The 21,999-nt window shown below is 43.8% G+C and overlaps 2 pseudogenes; both read right to left on the minus strand.

Moving 5' to 3' along the window:
• Positions 1 to 1,295: 1,295 nt before the first annotated feature.
• On the minus strand, positions 1,296 to 1,788 carry LOC102762671 (annotated as a pseudogene).
• Positions 1,789 to 8,118: 6,330 nt separating this feature from the next.
• Positions 8,119 to 21,999, minus strand: part of LOC107183069 — a 15,423-nt pseudogene continuing 1,542 nt past the window's right edge.

Consider the following 21,999-nt stretch of genomic DNA (forward strand, 5'->3'; position numbering starts at 1 on the left):
TAAATGGGAACTGATGATGGCATTGAAAGACATAGAGACACGGGAAAAGATACCTAACTTAGCCACTGCTGGCAACATGGAGAGACGGTAAAAGCTACTTGAAACACTTTCAGTCACACAATGAACTGGACATTTCCTGTTGCCTTATGACCCAGGACTGGAATTTTGGTGAGATATGGGCAAAAGAAACATGAATCTGCAAGTCACACAGACTTGAAGACTTGAGGGCAAATGACGAAGAAGGGCAGAGAGCCAAGAAGTTTTCTGGAAATGTTCACAGTTTGGTGGAAAAGAACAGAGACATCACCACTAAGAAGAAATGGATAATCAGGAAAGTAGAAGGAAAGAGGGAGAGCTTTAGGAAGGATAAAGTAATCAGTGTTATGAAGTGGTGGTCTAACACATTATTTTTTTTTTCACCCTCAAATGATTATCTAACTGCATACAGAATTCTGACATGGATTTTTCTCTTAGTACTTAAAAAATTATTTCCACTGCCTTTGCTTCTGTTTTTACTATTAAGGAGTCTGGAGTCATTCCAAAGAAATGATCATTCCTTTGTCAGTAATTGGTCTTTTTTTTTTCACTAATCGCTTTTAAACTATTCTGCTTAGGTCTCACTGGGAATCATGAAATCTGAGAATACATCTTTTGGCAATTCTAAACATTTTTCAAATATTGTATCTTTCAATATTACATTTCTCACATTGTCTTGATTCTCCTTCTCAAGAGACCCCTAAGTTGTATAAGGGTAGTTGTAAATTAGATATTTTCTTTTCCATCCCAATGTACCTCTCTTTTATATATTCCATCTCTTCATCTCTTCAAGTTATGTAATATGGGTAATTTCCTCAGACATAACTTAGAGTTTATTAAGGCTCACTTCTGTTTTTTTAACTTTTCTATTAACATTTCATTTCAATGACTTTTGCTTTTCATTTATAGAAATTATATTTAATTATTTTTTCCAATCAACATGTTGGTTTTTTTTCTAGCCTCTTATTATTTTCTCATATCTTAGAATCCTTTATGCCCTTACTCACATTATATTTATTTTATAGTCCTTATCTATTAGTTCTGTTATCTGAAAGTCTCAGGGAACCCAATCCTCCTAATTATTGTGTCTGCAGAGTCTCAGACATGGTGAGCTGTTTCCTTACAGGCTTTGTATCCAGGAGTGTGTGTTCATCTTCAGTGAGGGCATCCCTCAGCCTGAGCGAATAGGTGATCCCTTCAGAGCAGTTGTTATGTTTGCTTTGTCCAGGAGCCTTAGAGTTATCACTGGACAGGACCAATTTTTTTTGGCAGAATTTTATGATTTTATTAACACACATACAATGTGTACACAATCTGTCTATTCGTTTTCTTCGCTGAGCAGCCTGGCATTGGCATTGGTGACTCTGATGGCCAGCTGGGCTGCTCTTTCCACAATGGCTTTGCGGTTCTCTGAGGAGACGTTGTGAGCAATCTCAGCACAGTAAGATTTATTGCACATCAGCAGCACTTCAAGCTCCTTGACGTTATGGACCAGGAACTTCCGAAAGCCACTGGGCAGCATGTGCTCTGTTTTCTTGTTGCTCCCATAACCAATGTTGGGCATCAAGATCTGGCCGTTGAGTCTTCTACGCACCTTATTGTCAATGCCTCTGGGTTTCCGCCAGTTGCGCTTAATTTTGACATATCGGTCTGACTGGAGCTGGATGAACTTCTTGGTCCTCTTTTTGACAGTCTTGGGTTTCAGGAGGGGTCGGAGGGTAGCCATGGTGCTGAGTAGGAAATGGCTGCCACCCCCGTAGGCAGCGCCGAGGAAGGGAGGGGAAGGTGCCGCCCGAGGCCTGATGGTGGACAGGACCAATTTTTATATCAGAGTTTTGACTTGTAGTCTATTAGACCAGGCAGACATTATAAATTAGCATTTAGCAAACCAGCTCCTCTTTTGGAAATAAAGTTTACATTTTTTTTTTATTAGGCGGAGGTGGGTGGGAAGAGGTCAAAGAACTTGTATGCATATATGTATAAACCATGGACACAGACAGTAGGGTGGTAAAGGCCTGGGGTGGGCAGGGGCAGGCTAGAAGGGGTCAATAGGAAAAAAAATGGGGACATATGTAATACTTTCAACAATAAAGATTTTTAAAACATTAATTAAAATTAAAAAAGAATTAAATTTTTTTAAAATTAATGATAGCCTTTCTGACAGGAGTGAGGTGGTATCTCATTGTGGTTTTAATTTGCATTTTTCTGATGATTAATGACTTTGAGCATTTTTTCCAGATGTCGATTGGCCATCTGTATGTCCTCTTTGGAGAAGTGACTGTTTAGGTCCTTTGCTCTCTTTTTAATTGGATTGTTAAATTTGTTGGGGTAACACTGGTTAATAACATTGTATAAATTTTAGTTGTACACTTACTAATATAATGCATCTGTATAGTTCATTGTATGCTCACCACCCAAAATCTAGTCTCCTTCTGCCACCATGTATTTGACCCCATTTACCCTCTTCGTCCTCCCCCACCGCCTGTAAATAAAGTTTTATTGAAACACAAACATGCCCAATTGTTTACATATTGTCTACAGCAGGTTTCATTGTACACCGGCAGAGTTGACTAGCTACCATGGAGACTGTGTGGCCCTTAAAGCTGGTAATATTTACATTTCCTTTAAGGAAAATGCTTCCAAACCCTGGTATAAATTCAAGTTCCAAACCGGAGTGAGAACTGGAAAAGGTTACAGAGTCTCAGGGGAGACTATTTCCTTCCACTTAGAATCCAAACTGACAAGCTTCTTTGTTGAGTCCATGTGCTACAGGGAAGGTGGCTTTTTAAAAATAGTTCATACTTTTCCTACAGACAGTGTTTTGAGAGTCCTGAATTCATGCAGATTTATTGGCTCTAACTCTGTATTTTGCATGAGCTCACAGCCTAAGGTCTCACACCCTGAGCACATTTGAATCCCAACTCCTAGATGTAGGAAAGCACACATTCCTGCCACACCACACTTTTCCGGGATTGTAGCACCTACAGCTCCTACACTATTTATTTTTGTCTCCTGCAGATATCACTTACAAATCAGCTGTGTATAAATTATTTCTTTTCAGCAATAATAGGTGTTTTATAGCAACAGTTTCTCAACTTATTGTACTATGTCACATTTCTGGGAATTGGAAGTAGTGTAAAATGTAACTAGAATTCCGAGGGCTGAAAAATTACAAATTTTGCTAAAACAATTTTAGGATTAAATAAGACTATTTCTGTAGACTCAAAAAGGTGTAATCCATTTAGGATTGTTGAGAAAGGAGCTGGCAGTGAGGGTAGTAAAGATACGCATAGAGCCACTAACGATTGAGGGCCACATAGCAGAGGCGTTTGATATTAGACTTGCTCCAATCTGGATCTTACCTAAGTGGCCCTTATAAAAGTCATTTAACTTCTCATAACCTCTATTTCCTTGTGTTAAAAATGAAGGCAACCCTACTGGTGAGGCTCAGTGGTTGAGCATCAACCTATGAACCAGGAGGTCATAGTTGGATTCCTGGTCAGGGCACATGCCTGGTTGTGGGCTCAATCGCCGGGGGTAGGGTTTGAGGGTGGGGGGTGGGGGGCATACAGGAGGCAGCTGATCGATAATTCTCTCTCATCATTGATGTTTCTATCCCTCTCCCTTCTTCCCTGAAATCAATACAAATATATGTTTTTAAAATGAAGGCAATAAGATCCAACAAATAGCAAAATCTCAAGACATAATCCTTGCAATGAATATGAATGAATTACAGTGTCATTAGAATGTTACTCTTCAGATTTCCTCCTTCCTGCTTTGAAGGAAGGAAAGAACCATATCTCACATGTGGCGTATATAACAGCAAGTATTTCTAGCTGAGTTTAGCCATTGTCATTGTTTCCATGGCATCTACCTTACGCTGAGAAGAGCAGCAAAACACGTAAAGATGCTATAAAAGATTGATAGTCACTTGTTCCTTATGATCTTCATGACTCTCAGGGTCATGAGGGAAGGAGTTATCCCAAATAAAACTTAAAGCAGTTGTCAACAGTTTCCCTTGAGAAACTATTTAGTAATTTTCAATTGTTGAATCCCTGGTCTCATTTTTAACCATATCTCCACAAGTGTCCTAGAAGGTTATCAGATTGCTATAAATAATCTGTCAGAGTATACTCATTTGGTAGACATTAAGAAGGAAAAGCTAGCTGGAAAACATTGTGTGAGGAGACGGAGATATTCAGATTTGGGGAAAGATAGGACGTTGTTTCTAATTGTTGGGGCTGGGAGATGTGGTGGAGCCTAGAAATGGCAACATAATTGGAGGAAGAGGGAGAGGAGAGAGGAGAACAACTGCCACATGAATAATCCAGTTCACTGTTATTCTGGTCATACAAGTGGTGTTCAACTGCTGTGGGGGCCATGCCTGCATCTTGTTTACTCAGATGTGGCATTTTTCACCTCTAGTGAAAGCAATGGCTTATTTCTCCAGTAAATTATTCACATTACCTTTGTTTTCAAGCAATCTTTTCTCATGTGATATTTTTAACCTATCCAAAGGAACTCACAGAAGATAACACAAATCAACTTACAGTGTTTTAATCAGTCAAAAGTTTCCTTTCTTAAAATCTCCAACTTATTTTCAATTAGAACCTACCTGATTGTAATGAATATAGGAGTACAAGTCCCCTTTGGTTATATATTTTAAATGACCCCTAAACACATAATTATCATGGTATAATTTCACTTCCACCCATGCCAAAAGAAAGAGGAAAGCAATATAGTGCTTGAATACTTCCAGTCTCTAAAATACAAACACCCTCCATTGTTATGAAGCTTATGAACTATAGAGAAAAATAGCTTTAAAAAATTGACTGAAGAAATATACACATCAAAAATCTCAGTTTTCTTTACTATGAAAAGACGTTCTCCTTCATGGTAGGAAACAGGTTATGATGAACTCATCTAGAGATATCCAGGTCATTTACTTTGAAGTTAGAAAGTAGATTCTACCCAGCCCCTCCCTCTCCAAAATACATGCTGCAACTGGGCCTCTAGTCATTGTGAAATGCGCAAAATCAGCTATCAGTTTGCTATGGACTGAATGTTTGTGTCCCCTCCCCCCTCAAATTTATACATTGAAACCTTCCCAATGTAGGGGTATTTGGAGGTGGAGCATTTGGGAGGTGATTATATGATGAAGTTGGAGCCTTCATGAATGAAATTAGTGCCCATACAAAAGAGACCCCAGAGAGATTCCTGGCCCCTTCCATCATGTGAGGACAACCTGAGAAGATGCCCTCTAGGAACCTGGAAGTGGGCTTCTCCCCAGAACCTGAATCTGCCAATGCCTTGGTCTTGGATTCCCCAGGCTCCAGAGAAATAAATGTCTTCTGTTTATAAGCCACATGACCTAGGCTATTTTGTTATGGGACTCTGAAAAGACTAAGGCAGAGGCCGAAAAGGAAATCCTTTTAGAGAGTAATGAGCAAGGCACCTTTGCTCAGGGCCCTTCCATAATAAAAATGCAAATGCTTCAGAGCTATGGATTAATGAGCATTTTAGTACAGAGGTAGCCTTAAAGTGTATGTGGTTAGGTATAACTTGAAACACTCTAAAGTCCCATAACCAAATACATCTCCCTAGGAATGTAAAATTTTCTTTGCAAATAACTGCATGCATTATTAACGCGAAGGTATAGAACCAAATAAAAAACTCAATGCTGTGTCACATTAATGTAATTTGAGAGCTAAGCAATATATATGAAGAAATTAACATGAATGCCAACAATGTTTTTTTAACAGTCCTGCCAGCCTCATTTTTGAGTAAGATAAAAGAAAACAATATTTATTATTCATCTGTATTTCTTTCAAACAAACAATGAAGAATTCCAAGAAGCTCACTGGCATCAGCAGTATGATTTTCCTTAGTAATTTCTAGCCTTACTTGACTTGTATTTTGCAAATTAAAGTAGAAGATGTAAGGGAGGGATTTCTTTTCAATACTAAAATGATCGTTGAGAGAGAATAGCAGTGAGGCTACTAATAGATTGCTTTAACTTCCCTACAAGTTGTTTTGTTTTTGCTTTTTCAGAAAGACTTTGCAGACAATTCATTTGTAATGTTTCAAAGTTCCCCCGATACGTTTTTCTGGTTCCGCGTGATCCTTGGCCTTGCTAAGATTTGGAGAATGCAGACCATGGCACACCAGGCATCAGGCATCTAACCACTGCTCAACCGATTTTGTTGGTTCAAAAACATTCATTGTTCATCGCGCTCTTCATTATTTATACATCGACTCTTTTTAATAATACATTTCAAATATTAAAGTTAACACTCTTACAGTTAATCTTTTCACATTATCCCTGCAAGTATGTACATAAATTAACCAATGAAAATGGAAGCTTAAGGATTGAACTTCAATGAAAAAAGACAAGGAAAATACCACTGTCTTCAAGACCAGTTTCTTTATTTTGGGGACACAAAGAAGCTAAATAACCCTCTGAGTCAGTCCGGCTTTCAGTACGTGCTGCAAGCCTCCTATTTTTGCTCAGTATCTTCCCTTTTGTTGACCTTGAAAACAAAAGCACTGAAACTATGCTTTGCAAAGCCACCCTAACATTTCATTCTGCAATTATCTTTGTGGGGTTGAGTCATAAGTAGATACACTTAAATCAAATGGTAATGCCTTCATACATTTTTATCGACTTGTTTTGGGTACAGAGCATTTAAAAGCGCAATCAGTGTGAATGAACTAGAGAGAAATGGACCCGTAGCAAGAGCAATTTTCAAGACCAGTCCAGACAGTCAGTGGAGACATCACGCTGTACACAGTAAAAGTAAAAGGGTGGGGGAATGGTGGGAAGACCTGGGTTTGAGTCTCACTTAATCTTTGAGTGTCTATTTCTTTGCCTGAAAAAGAGGGATAGTGAAGTCTTTTATATATGGGTAAACCCCTTATCCTCTCATAATGATGCGCATGGAATAGGTATTTTAAGTAGTGGCTTATTAATAAGGGAAAATATCAGACAAATTAAATTACTTTAATGTAGCAAAAGTTAATTATTTTAGTTTCGAATCATTGGAACCCATGCTTTCTAGGCCATCACAGACTGGCCAGGGACAACCAAGTCATAGCTCGATCGTTTCAAAGATAATAAAAAGCAGCCTCTGGTTTTCAGTTCCTTGCAGTGGAATCACCGAGCCTCTGGAAGGATCTCTGGGTGGTCCTGTCTCCTCTTGGTGGCCAGTGAGGTTCTGCCGTGGTCCAGCTCTCTCCACACACACCTCACCTGCACCTGCCACTCATTCCCGCAGGTGTGTGCTGTGTCTCCCACCCTCACTCCGGTTCTCTGCCACTGACGCCTCTATACCACCGTTATTTCCAGCTGCTGATGTTGGCAACCTCACTCAGCCCTGCCCGGCCCCGTGGCATCAGTGAGAAGACATTTGCAGTTCTTCCAGAAGCTGCCCTCCGTTTCCACAATGCTGCTGCTGTGTGAGCTCTAGAATGCGTATTTCTCTTACAAGCCCATCATTTGAGTCAAAGGACTCATGAAGGACCCTGGATCGCATCTCTCCCAGCTCCTCACCAGCAAGCGTCCCCGGATACCACCCAGGGCAGCAGTGTCCCCAGGCTCAGGGTGAGGCAGGTGTCTGTGTTGGGGAAGTAGTGAGGCCTCAGGGTGTCAGGCCTGAAGGTTCCGAGGGCACAGGGAGACACACACAGGCCCGGGGCCAGCTTCCACAGAATGGAGTGAGGGTGGGAGACACAGCTCTGAGGGCACGAGGAGTGGTGAGATTCGCCCAGCAGAGACCCAAGTTCTGAGCTTTTTCCTAATGTTTTCTGGTTGTATTCCTTTCCCCACCACTTCTCCAGCACAGTCAATATATTTGGATATACACTAGATACGACTCTATGAAAGGGCCTTGGGAGTGGTTTGGAATGTCGCGGGGAGAGGTGATGCTGGTGGTTTGCTTTGCACAGGACTGAATCCCAGGGTGACTGCGGGGCCACCTCTCCGCACTTCCAGAGACCCCCCGATGTTCACCTGTTGGTGGCTCCTTCTAGATACAACTATTCAGAAAATGCGCTCCCCTTTTTTATCGTTAAACGATCTTCAATTGCAACATTTTCCTTTGTAGTGCTTAACAAGCTGGGCATTCCAGCGCACCACTGTTGATGTCATCTATGATGACATGAGGGTGGCGGCCATCCACATTGCAGCCCACAGACTGGGCAGTCCCAGCATCGCTTTAACGCTTCCAGGGAGTTCTCTAGCTGAAGGTCGGTGCCGCATCTGCCGGGCAATGCTGACAACCTCATCAAGAGTGATATTCCCACCGTGCTTCATGTTTCGTTTTGTTTTGTTTTGCTTCTTTCTGTCTCTTGGCGGTCCTTTGAGGGCTTTGGTGATCGGGCAGAGGCAGGAGGCACTGCCTCCAGCTGGGCCTGTCTGTTCTGAAGGGTCAGTTTCACTGTAATCTTCGGAACCTTCCAGTCACTGGTTGCTTTGGCAACATTATCACCAGCTTTTTTGGAGACAGGCCCAGGGGGCCGATCTTGGGGGCCAGGGCAGACGTGGCACCCACTTCCCCACCAGTCCCCTTCAGGTATAGGACTTCGTGGCAGGTAGTTTCGGATGAACCCGGATTCTGGACGACCGAAGAAAATTGCACCTAAGCCTCTTCTGAGCTGAAAGCCGAAAAAGCCTGAAGGTGCTTTATCTTCCTATTCTACGCCACCTCCGCCCACTATTCCCCTCTAAACCACCATTACGCTTAGGCCTCTTCCAGTGTCTGGGAGAATGAGATTCCTTCCTACTTAGCCCCCAGGTCTGATCGCTGGGCTTCGGGTTCCAGCTCCTCTGAGAGTGGATTTCACCTGCCGGGCGCTGGTCCCCTGACACCCCTGGAGGCTCAGCTGCGCTCCAGTCTGACGTGGGCAACAAGACGAAGATCCCCCACGGGAATCAGTGTGAGTCTCCGTGTGGGACTGACTGGGAAGCAGTGCCCTACTCCCCCCATACGGCCTCTGAGTTGGTGCCATTTTTGGTCCCATCCTGGTCACTGGACTCCTCACTAGAGTTCCCCCTCCCGAGTTCATTCCCTTCTCTGGCCTGGCTGGTAAAATTAGAAATCTGTCTTGGTCCCTCTCATGGCAACTTCAGAACACACGTGATTCCTCCCGGATATTAGCTTGGACCACCCAGAGCTGGTGGGTGCCCTGAGCTCAACGGTCAGGTCTGGCAGGAGCCTGCACAGCCCACCTATGGCAGGATTCTGTGCTGTGGCTGGGCACCGGGGGGCACCGTGCCTCCCCTCGGATCTGCACTGGCCTCGGCGTGACTGGAGAACACTCTCATGCGTGCTCTCGGTGCTTTCTCTCACCCCAAAGAATCCCTGAGGTCAGCTTCTAGCACCAGGCACACAGCATGTGTATACCCTCAGGGGGAAGAACCCACCACGTCCACCCCCTGCCCATCTCTTAGAAGCCAGTCCGCTATGTGTCCTTATTTAACCCAGTGATGGCCTCCCCTTCCTGCTCAGACATTGTCCACCTCCCAATGTTTGTTCACAAAACTCATCTGCATTTTAAAATCAGCTCTTATCAACTTCTACCCTATGTTAAAAATATTTGACCCTATATTTTATTATTCTTAAATTCACATTCATGTTTTAGGACGTAGACCAGGAAAACTTGTTTTCTGGGGTCTGTGACAAAGAATAATCTCAACCAACCCTAGCCGGTTTGGCTCAGTGGATAGAGCAATCAGCCCACAGACTGAAGGCTCCCAGGTTCGATTCCTGTCAACGGCACATACCTTAGTTGCAGGCTCCTCCCTGGACCCTGGATGGGACACATGCAGGAGGCAATCAATCCATGTGTTTCTCTCACATCGATATTTCTGTCTTTCCCTCTCTCTTCCGCTCTCTCTAAAATCAATGAAAAAAATACCTTTGGGCGAGGATAAAAATAAAAATAAAAAAATAGACTCAACCGCCAGCCATGTACAGAACTTTAAAGCGTAGGGAAGTGAGAACCTGTGTTGTATTTGAGACTCGTGTGTGTCTACTGGCAGTTCTCTCCAAGTCACGCCTTTGTCTTTTCTCTCTCTGTCCTTCATCTTACTGAGCTGTCTGTCCTCTGATAGATGTCTCCATCCACGCTATCCATTTTAGAACATAGACTCTCACAGATTAGGTCTATGTTCAAGATGTATTATTCTGGAAAGTACCTATCATAATGACATCTGCACTTAGAATTTTTTTAACTATTGTATTTTCATCATAATGATTATCCTATAATTAAAGTGGGAAGGCAAATTAAAGGCATTATAGTCATTTGTGGACCAATATGGTACTTTATATAAAACTGTAAAGGTAATGGGTGTGAAAGTACCTTGTAAAGTATTGTTCGTTATTATTTCAGTTACTCTTATATTATTACATTTTTATAATGTGCCAGTTAAGAAAGGTATATTTCCCTTCATACTGCAATTATGTTTTTAACCAGATAGAAAGCACTCTTAGCCATGCTTCCATTATTTCCTTTACAGCTATTTATTTTCTTTATTCTGTAATAGCTGTGAATGTCTAGGATGATAGTCATAGAATTGTGCCCCTAAAAGAGACTTTAACATTCTTGTCCATTTCTTTGCCTGTAGGCAGAGCTGCCCTTAATAAACCTATTCAGACAGATGAAGGCATCTGCAACTGAAAAAAATAAAGGGGATGTTTTCCTGGTTACAGATTCAAAGCGTACATTTTAAAAAAGAAGTTCTGTGTGTTCCCTGCAGTCAATACCAAGCATTTCTAGTTTGATAAAACAAACAACTGTATTTCCTTTGCTAGTACTTAGAGTAAAAAGCATCGATTGTGGTTTGATATTACTGTTCTTGGTAATGGGTTTCCTGTCCCCTTTCACCCTCATTGCCTCTGTCTACAACCATGACATTTAGAAAATAATACCCTTAGAAAATGGTCAAAACAAGAGGACCAGAATTTTAAAGAAAAAAAGTGCAAGTCAATACAATAACCATTTTTTTATATTTTCCTCCTATATTACTAATACATATACAGATCTTTTTTAAAAAAAAACAACTATAATCATATACTCAATTTTTTTTTCATGTAACATTACATTATAAATTTTCCATAGTCTGACCTGGTGCTGTTATCTTCTATTTTAATAAATGTACAATATTTTATTAAGGGAATACAGCAATTTTTGTTTATTTTCTATTATTATATAATGAGAAAATAAACACGTTGGGTTACACAAGTTTCCAAATTCCCAAAAAGTAACATTTGTAGGACTTGGTCTCTGATTCCAAATTACTTTTCCCAATGATTCTCCCAACTCCTGCATCACCGGCCCCGCACAAGTGCTCTGGCGCCGGATGTTTCAGTGACTTTAATTTGCACTAAGTTTGGAATCGGTGCCTTTAATGCAATTCATTCTTTGAAAACCAAAGAGCAGGGAAGTCACCTCAGCTGCTGCACACATCCAGTTACTTTAAACATTCAATGAACTTCTGGTTATTAGAGAATCGTCTAGAATCTTCTACCAGGTTATTAAATAGATCAGATACATTAAAAGGGCAGTCAGGAAATGAGCACTGCCTCTTGCCTGCCGACTGCCCCATCTGCACCCCTTGCTCTGCGGCCCTTTCACACACGTAGGAATGGAGCGTGTTGGAGAAGATTTTCTTTCCTGACCTGGCGGTATTCCTCCCCTCCTGAAAGCCTCTTCAGTGGCTCCTACGGTCCACAAGGAAGTCCCAAACCCTGAGTCCTGGCTCTGAGGCCATGGAAAGGGCATATGGACAGCAGTAACCGAGCACTGGCCGCAGGCTCTGAAGGCCCGAGTTCCAGTCCCAGCGTGTGCTGATACTTCAGCCTCCAGTTTGCTTACGTGCACAGTGAGAAGGAGGGTATCCATCTCACCAGGCTGTGTAGACGATCAGGTGAGAATCCATTAGGAAGCGCCCAGAAGGAAGGATCTCCTGAAGTGACTGCCTTCCTTTCATTCCTCTTCAACCTGGGCTCTGCCTCTTTACCCCGCCGCCATGGGTTCCCCACGCCCACTGTTGCTTTTCTGTTTCTATAGCTCTGAATATGCAGAATAAGTATTTTCTCCATCAAATGCCTGTCCTTCACGTCTCCAAAATCCGACCTAAGGCCCAAGTAGGAAGCCTTTCTGGAATGAAATGCACTCCTCCCCCCGGGCCACCGCCTCCCTCGGAGCATCCATCATACCTGGCTGCATGTGAGACCTGTACATGGCGCCTCGCCTGTCTTTTGGAAATGGAGCTCGTTTCTCAATGTCCTTTGTGTCCCAAGCACAATGCCTGGCACACAGTAAGCACCTGCTTATTGTTGGTTTTGTTGGATCCCATCCTATTAGACGCCACCCTTTTCCCCTGCTCTCCCTTCCCTGACTTTATTCATTGTGTCCCATAGGCAGGGAAATTCCACGTTGAGCCCATCCACCGTGAACAATAGAGATGGAAGGCTGTGAACTTCCCCTAACCTCCAAACAGGCACACCAGCATCCCCATAAGTATATGAAATGACAGTCCCGAGAAAGGGAGAGAAAAATAAACCCCAGCCTGTGGAAGAAGCAGCTTTCGCATGTCTACATCTGTCTGTTTTGGGAGGTAAGCCAAAATCAGGGGTCCAAGACTTTTCCAATTCGATTGCATTCCATTTATTATTTATATAGCGCATATTGCTGTAGTCTCTAAGCACTCTAAAATGAAATACACATACCTCTGGGAGCGAACAAGGAAATGAGGAATGGGGAAGGAGGGAGGTGTCGGAACATTGGTTATCACTGGGAGCCTGGTGAAGCCGAAGCTGAGACAAGCCGCTCCTCCCCTGTCTGACCCAGGTACGCGTAACGTATTGTTCAATGTCAGGGATAAATTTACAATGGGAGCTGGAAGCCAACCTTACAAAGAGGTGGGTTTTTGTTATACACATACCAAAGCTATTTGGACACACACACACTCCTCTACTATCCACCTGGAAATTCAGAACCTGATCAGAACATAATTGCTATCCACACTCACCATATAAATATCACCCTTCAAGATATTTTTTTCATTCTTTGTGGCAGCAGATACCACAAACGCTAAAGCTTCCGGATGCTGTGTTTTACTCACATGGTTCGGTTTCCTACATCATTTGAAAATTCTCAAAAGGGAGGAGAAAAGGAGGGAGTCAGGTAGTGTGGTCGGAGCACAAAAGGGCACCCCACGCCCTGTCATTTGTCCCAAAGGCCACACCACCCATACACATACAGTAGGGGGTCAAGCTTGCTTACCTTCAACGGAATGCTGCCCATCTTTCCCGAGAATGTGCCCTTCATTAAGGAGGTCTAAGGCACCCTCAGGATCTCTCCTGAAGTAGAAAAGCACCCAAATGCTTTGACCCTAGACCTCAATGTTTTTGATGCCTTTCAATGTGCTCTCAGGCAAACTCGCACTGTCTGGGGGCGGCGCTCTGATAGGCAGGGTTGCTTGTGGAAGCCTTGGGCCAGGGGAATAAGCTACACGGAGATGCCTTAGCCTGGTGCTTAATACCGTCTTCAAGGATTAAAAATGCCGATTCCAGTGGGAGCAGAGTGCAGGCTGTAGAGGTTATTGCATTCTGAAATATGTTCCGCGTGAGTGGGGAGGGCAGGGTGGGAGGGGCTAGGGAATGAGACCCTGACAGACATCAGTCCCTACAGCAAGGAGGCCGAAGGGCTCCATGATTCAGCAGCTCAGCTGGACGGCAGAGGCAGGCGGGCAGGTGGGCGGCCTCTCTCCTCTACAAACAAGGCTTTCAAACCTTCAGTCTCCATCACATGTGAAATGTTCTTCTGTAGCTGCCCGCCCTCCAGGAAAGAATGTGGGACCCAGCAGCTTTCTGTGAGCAGGGAGGGGGGACAGGAGGGAGCCTGCGTCTGTGTTCTGGAAGGCAAGAGGCCTGGAGAGAGGTGTTAGCACAAGAGGTGACAGGGAAAGTGTGAGTGTGCTGCAGGGGAAGAGGGGACCGGGCGGCCAGATGGGCTTGTAAGAACACGGGCCCAGGATCCGCTTTCTCGGAATAGTTAGGAGTCAGGGCTGTGTGTCCTGCATCCATGTCACTGGGGGAGGAATGAGCAAGGGAGGGAAGATTATTATTATAGGAATTTTAAAGACAGAGTTGAGCTGGAATGATGATAAAATGGAATAGGAACTGCTAAAGTATAAATTCATTTCTAATTGAAGAGAAGGAGGGAAGGAAAGATGAAAGGAAGGAAGGAAGGAAGGAAGGAAGGAAGGAAGGAAGGAAGGAAGGGAGGGAGGGAAAGAAAACCTCTGTGGCTTGTCCTGTGTTACCCAAGGCTTCAGTCTGCTGGGAGTGGACCCCAGGAACAGGAGAACCGTGCTCCATATCTCCTGGGAATGGCTTAAACGGTGGGGAGTGAAGAGGAACTCAGAAACAGAAGACACCCTGGACTTTCAGGAACCACACTAGGCCCTTGGAGGCAACCTGAAGCAGGAAGATGTGGGCTAGGGGAACCCCGGGATGTGAGGTGCTGGGTCCTGCAGGACCCCTGACTGGCCTTGGCCCTCTTCGTGTTCTCCCAGGTGCCGGTATGCATACCTAAATCGCTACATTACACCCACGCCTATTTGTATTTTAAAAGATTTCAAGAGTGGATAACACAACCCAAAGGAATGATCAACAAAAACATGCAACAGAGTGGGTACTCAGTACTTTCAGTTAAATAGTTTTTTAAAGAAAAATACTTTTACAATTTTATTACATTTATTGGGGTGACATTGGTTAATAAAATTATATAGGTTTCAGGTGTACTATTTTGTAATACATCATCTGTATTCTGTATTGTGTGTTCACCACCCCAAGTCAAGTCTCCTTCCATCACCATTTATACTTCCTTTTACCCTCTTCTATCTCTTCCTACTCCCCTTTCCCTCTGGTAATCACCATATGTTGTCTGTGTCTATAAGATGGTTTTGTTGTTGTTGTTTGTTTGTTGCTTAATCCCTTCACCTTTTACTCCCTATCCCTCAACCTCCTCCCCTCTAACAGCCGTCAGTCTGTTTTCTGTATGTATGAGTCTGCTTACATTTTGTTTGCTTGTTTATTTAGTTCCTTAGACTCCACATATAAGCGGAATCATATGGTATTTGTGTTTCTCTGACCGCTTATTTCACTCAGCATAACGCTCTCCAGGTCCATCCAGGCTTGATCCCCATGACGACCCGGTGAGGGAAGAGAGCAGCATCCCCTCACCATAGAAGGGAAGAGCGAGGCTCACCTCTAAATGAAGTGAGTGGAGGTGCTGAGTTCTAAATCCAACACTTTTCACCATTTTTTGTCTGTTTTACTGCACAACTGGGCAGCCTTAGCCTGTGGCATCTGGGTAGATAAATCTGCTATTGTGTGCAAGAGGTGTGTGTGTGTGTGTGTGTGTGTGTGTGTTTCAGGGTCTCCTTAAACCATGGGGCGCAGGAAGCTCTGCTCAGCTCTAGCCAACCGCTGCCATGCAGGAAGGTGAGGCCAGGTCTTCCAGCTTTCGAGTACCTGGACGTTCACATTTGTACACGAAGTCTGCTGTTTGAATACTGGGGCATTTGGAAAGGAAAAGCAATCAAAACAGCGTGCACACTAAACCACTGGCCACCGCTGTGAGGCTTCAGCCTGCTGTCTCTCTGCGCACCTGGCTCCTCCCAGGGTTATGCACAGAGAAAGTACAAAGGAGATGCCGACCATGGCTGCACCCCCTTCCTCATCCTCTCTCCCCATGAGACTCACCTGATCGGAATATCTGCCCCTGGAGTCCTCATCTCCTTTGTCTATCTCCCTTCATCCGCGTCACTCTCACTTTTCTTTGGGGACTTTGGAAATTAAATGCCACAAGGGAAACTTGTTTTGTTTGTTTGTTTAGCATCCTATACTGGGATGAGCTAGATAGGAGACAGCTGGGGGGCACGGGGGTTGGAAAGGGGGGGCAAGGAAGGATTTGGAAGCGCCAGGCACAGGCACTGTCCATGAAGGAGAGGAAAGAATGGAGCCGATGGCACTCATAGTACATATTACTCAGTAATGAAATAGAGAGTAATCGGCCACTAAGCAACGGCGACAAGCACGCCGTCGTGCACTGTACTGCGGCACACAGCTGGATAACATCTCTCCCGACACACCCAGGCGCTTTACTGTCCTGAGCAATGACAGCAAGGCAAATGTGTCTGCTATCATGGAAACAAAGCCACGGCGGGAGGAGAATGACGAAATACAAGAAAGATACTCTATTTTCATTGTTCTAAGTAGATGTTACATCTCGTGGCGGATAGGATTTCATAAGTGAGCAGCAGGAGATCTGGGGAATAACCGTAGTGTAAATGCTCTCATTTGGCAATGAAAGTGCTTTCCACTGTTATGCGTTAGTAATTCAGGCAACAGTATTTCTTAGCTCCTATTGTGTACAAAGTAGCAGGCACGGTTGGGGGGTGGGGTGGGGAGAGAGGGAGAAGAGGGATGTTGCATTTTCTTTTGAGCAACTTACAGTCTAGTGCTATTAGATTTGCAAGAAGAATGAAGCTCCCCCACAAAGCCTATATCAAATCGTAAACTGTTTTAAGCAATTAAAAAATATCTTAGACACTTCTTCCAGAAAACATGTCCCTTTGTATTCATCTGAACATAATTCAAACCACATTTACTAAAACCCTCTGTTACCCTGTTGTATGGCCAGTTTTTTTATGTTTCTGTAAGAAAATGCTCTTTGTATCTTTAAGATTTTAAGCAATAAAACAGTGTTTATATTTATCTAATCTTATGGCTCTCTGAGGCTGGAGGATTCAATTACTGTAGACAGTGATCCTTCCTCCTAACTCACACTCCCTTTCCCCCATCCCCCTTTTAATATAATACTCACACTGCCATGTATTTCATACATATTTATTAAAAATACTAGCACTTCCCTCTCCCACTCAATTCAGCAGGCCAACACCGAAGTTAGGTAGTCACACCTGTCTTCCCACTTGTCAAGCTTGCTGGGTTATTCGTACATACACACACAGTCAAAAATAAGGCAGAACAATGGTAATACTACCCAGTAAGAAGAATGAGATCCAGATGCTCTCAGAATAAGAGAGGTTTGATCCATGCCACAGTGACTTCACTTTCACTGCTTCCCCAACTGGGTCAGAAAAAAAGCAGTACAGGGCCAGAGAATTGTGCTGACACTGAGGAGTGTCTTTTAGCAAGATGCAATTTTAAAAATAATGTCCAAGTTACTTGATGTGTTATCAAAAGATCACCTTAGATCACCCTGGCCGGGTGGCTCAGTTGGTTGAAGCACCGGCCTGTATACCAAAAGGTTCCAGGGTTCAAATTCTGGCCTGGTGTGTACCTATGCAACCAATTGATGTTTCTCTCTCTCTCTGTCTCTCTCCCTCCCTTTCCCTTCCTCTCTCTAAACATATCCTCAGCTGGAAAGAAAAAGACCTTATATTTATTAAAATTTTTTAATTCTAAGAATCAAAAGTAGCCTTTACCTCAATGTCCATTTCCTACCAAGACTTCTCCACCAACTGATTTACTTTTATCTCTTCTGTGACAGCTAACCATCAGTGATATAATGCAGTCTACATTTGGGATATCCATGGAAGTAGAACCGTATTTTTCAGACACAAATTTTGTGTGGCTTTTAAATAAGTTTTAAGTAGATCCTGACCTCATAGAAAAAAAAGAGAGAACAAGTGACTAATACTCCCAAAAGAATCATAAAAAATCAGAACACTCTAAAGAATACCTTCAAAAAAAGTTGACTAAAAGTCTTACCTTGGGATTAAACAAGTGACTGTGTTTAAAATCTCTTGGTTGGCATCCCATCCTTTCATCAGTCTCTGAGTGTCTTGATATCATCTATGCATTTCAAGCTTCTTTCTGACATTCTCTCAATAATTTTCAAAGCTACTCAATGTGCTGCTTTCAGAAAATCAATAAAGATGACTTAGCCTTCTGTGCAGTGAAAGAAAAACAAAAGCTTAATTGGCCTAGCTGTGCCTTCTTATTTATCTAAATTAAAAGAAATAAGCTAATCTGTACTGAAGGCAGAACCCACCCAGGTGTGACCAATTGGTGTTACTTTATTTTTCTTGACAGTGATTTTGCAGGAATCCCTATCTTTTTTTGTTGTAAATTTACAATAATCAGAAAGCTCTTTTATTTTCTTTCTGTGAAAATTAGTGATTGGTAATTTCTAAGTATAATGCCCATACCTGACATTCAACAGTTGGACATCTGTATTTTAAATCATTCAAATCGCAGATTTCATCCTAAAAGCTTATGCTTTATATTCGGACATTAAATAATTTCAGACTCTTTAGCATGTGGTCAATTGTTTCACTTTTCAAAAACAATTATTAATGATCACTGCAAACAAATGTCTCTGGCCATATCTTCAAAAACAAACAGACACGCATTGTCATTCCAGGGCCCTTCCGCACAGTGCCTGTGGGGCAAACATTTCCGCGTGTTACCCCGCCCCCCGCCTTCTCCTCCGTGGCCCCGTGACTGTGACTCTCGTCTGCGTGGCTCGGGGCCAACAGAAATGCCCATGGAAAGGCCAGCCCCTTCTGAACAGAGGCCCGACGGCCTTTGTGAAATGTGAGAAGACAAAGCCGCATACAGTGAAACGTCTTGGGAACATTTTCCAGGGAACTGAACATTTTGAGTGTCGGACGTGGGAACATGCTCCGCACAATGACGCGTTTCAGTGCGCGGGCCTGGCCCCACATTCCAGCGCACCCCGCACGCCGGGCCCAGAAGCTGGCGAGCCAGGGCGGGGGAGGCTGGTCACAGGCTCGGGGGCTGGCCTCCCGCCCCGTGTGGCTGCACAAAAGGGTGGATGACTTCCGTCTGAAACAGAGGCCAGGTCTGTTCTCAACTCCCCTGCCCCAGAGGAGGGACGAGAACGAATACCCGAGGGTTACTTGAGCCAGCTCAGGTGGCTTAGATAAGGGCAAACAGCGCCTTTGTGCTCCCAAACCCACTCTCAGAGCGAGCGGCCGCTGGCCAGGGTGAGCGGGCCACACTGTGTCACCTCTAGCTGCTGGGAGTAGGAGCTGGGTGACTTTCTTTCCTCCTGTGGTTGGCTCTGCCAGATGCGATTCTGTGATGTGCTGTCGCATCATGGTGCTCGTGTTGGAAACCCCCTCTTCTTATGCATATTGATTTATTTTAGAATGTTGGGAACCTGAGGACAACATCACCGAACACCGGGGAGCAGGATAGGCCGTGCTGTGCTTTGATAATGTCAACATCGAGCTCCAGCCTCGTGGCTTTCTTGTTGTTTTTGTTTTTTGCTGTTTTCCCCCTGGAGAGCTTGTTTGGTGGATGCAAGAAATTCTACTCACTGGTGTTTTTGTTTTTTAAAATATATATTTATTGATTTCAGAGAGAAAGGGAGAGGGAGAGAGAGATGGAAACATCAATGATGAGAGAGAATCATTGGTTGGCGGCCTCCTGCACACCCGCTGCTGGGGATCGAGCCCACAACCTGGGCATGTGCCCTCAAGGGGAGTTGAAGTCGACACTCAAGCACTGAACCACTCTGACCCCGCTGGTGTGTCTTTTATTTTTTTTATCCAATTACCTAGGAGTATTTTGATATTCGGATTTACCAAGAATCTGTTGTAATGTGGCTTTGGGACACAACAGATCAAGATAGGGGCTAATGAAGACTGGGTTTCTTAGGAATGGATGATAAGTTTTAGCTGATTAAACAATGTAATTAATCAAGTCACAGGACAAGGCAGGAATGAGATGACATCTTTTGAATTTAAAATTGTTTAAATTTTGTCCTGAAAATCAGAGGGGATTTTAAAAATACACAATTAGCCCTAGCTGGTTTGGCTAAGTGGATAGAGCATCAGCCTGTGGACTGAAGCGTCCTGGGTTCGATTCCAGTCAAGGGCACATGCCGAGTTGCGGGCTCCATCACCAGTAGGGAGCATGCAGGAAGCAGCTGATCAGTGATTCTCATTATTGATGCTTCAATCATCTCTCTCTCCCTCTCTGAAATCAATAAAAAATATTAAAAATAAATAAAACTAAAAAACACAATTAAGACAAGTATTGTTTAAATAGAGGAATAAATGGTTTTAGACATTTTAAAAGGTATGCATGTATATATGTACATTTGGGGTTTTTCCTTTCCTGTTAGGATTAAGTAGCTTTTAGACTAAATTTATTTAGGAGTTGATTATTTGTTTTGTCAATAACTACCCAATTTTTGTAGCTCTTTTAAGAATTACTTTAGCACAAAGAATAGATGTTTTAGGAAAAGACGAATAATATTTTTAACGGTTTTTAATGCTTGGTTACAGAATACCAGTGGCCTAGCAAAACTGATAGAATCATGGGCACAAAAAGTGGGGTGCCCTAAAAGGACTCGGGATACAGGAATGGCAGAATGAGATGACGAAATATCAAAGTCGGGGTAATTTCCAACTCTATTCACCACCCTACCCCACCTCTTCTGGGTCAATCTTGCAGCAATTGAGGGAGGGTGCCAGAGTCAGTTTTGATGTTTCAGAGGCTGCAGCAGCTCTATAACAAGCAAACATTCAATAGTCAAGATTCTTGCTCTTAAGATACCCCAGGCCACACTTCCACTGAGGATATCTCATTGATAGACAGCTTCTAAATAACCCCAGTGATCCCTACCCCCTGGTATTCATGCCCCTGTATAATGCCCTCCCCTTCCATGTGGGCTGGGTAAGGTGACCTGTCGTTTTCTAGCAGACAGAGTTTGGCAGGGGCAATGGATGCCGCTTACATGATTAGGTTACAGAGCGGCTATGGCTTTTGTCCTGGGTGCTTTCTCTCACTTGCTGAATCTAAAGAAAGCTAGCCATGTAGTGAGCTGCTCTGTGCTGTGAGAGGCACAGACCACAGCCCAGTAGCCCTCAAGAACCAAATCCTACCAGCAACTGTGTGAGTGAGCCCAGAATCAGACCCTCCACCACTGAGTTTTCACCCAAGACCTGAGCTCCCACCAACACATGGACAGAAACCTCCTAAGAGACCTGGAGCCAGAGGCACCAAGCAAGCAGCACCCAGATTCCTGACCCACAGAAACTATGAGATGATCCTTTTTTCTTTTAAGCCACTAAGTTTTGGGCTACTTTGTGATACAGCCACAGATGAACTAACACCCGTTTTTATCCACTTCCATCCTTCTGAGCTCTTCAGTCCAAATCACTTCCTCCTCCCTGCCCTGTCTCTCTCATGGCCATTCCCACATGCCTTTTCCTTTTCCTTTTCTTGTGGAAAGATTTAAAACTATCTGTTTTATAGGCTCCTTTAGACCATGCCCCAGGGCTTCTCCTTCTTCACCTTAAATGACCAAAAAACAATTAAGTTTTCAACCAAAGAGAAACTCCAATGCTGGCTGCTATAAGAACAATGTTCAGCTTCTATAAAGGAACTGTGAGTCATCCAAAATAAGGAATGTAGCTATGATTTCATCAACTTAAAAATACTCCAGCTTGAGAGGAGAACCAAGATGGCGGCATAGGTTAACGCCAGAGATTGCTGCCTCGAACAACCAATTCAAATTACACCTAAAAGACGGAACGGACATCATCCAGAACCACAGGAGGGCTGGCTGAGTGGAAATTCTATAACTAGGAGTAAAGAGAATATCATACCCAGACTCAGAGGAGGCACAGTGCGGAAGTGAAATACTCAGGTGCGGAGTGCGCGTGGAGCGGGCTGGCGGCCGAGGGCGCAGTTGTTGTTTACAATCGGGAGGGAGCTTCAGACTCTGAGCTCCAGTTCCAGGCGAGTCTCTAGGGACCCAAACTCAAACGGGAGAAAAGGAACTGTCTGGCTTCGGTCGGAACATGAAGGCAGCTTTCTCTCCGAGGTTTGCAGCGATTGCTGGGACTCGGTGAGGTAGAGCCCCTAGGGACGGAACTGAGAGCAGCCATAA

The sequence above is a fragment of the Myotis davidii genome, unplaced genomic scaffold, assembly GCF_000327345.1.
Source record: "Myotis davidii unplaced genomic scaffold, ASM32734v1 scaffold50, whole genome shotgun sequence".
Classification (NCBI taxonomy): Eukaryota; Metazoa; Chordata; class Mammalia; order Chiroptera; family Vespertilionidae; genus Myotis; species Myotis davidii.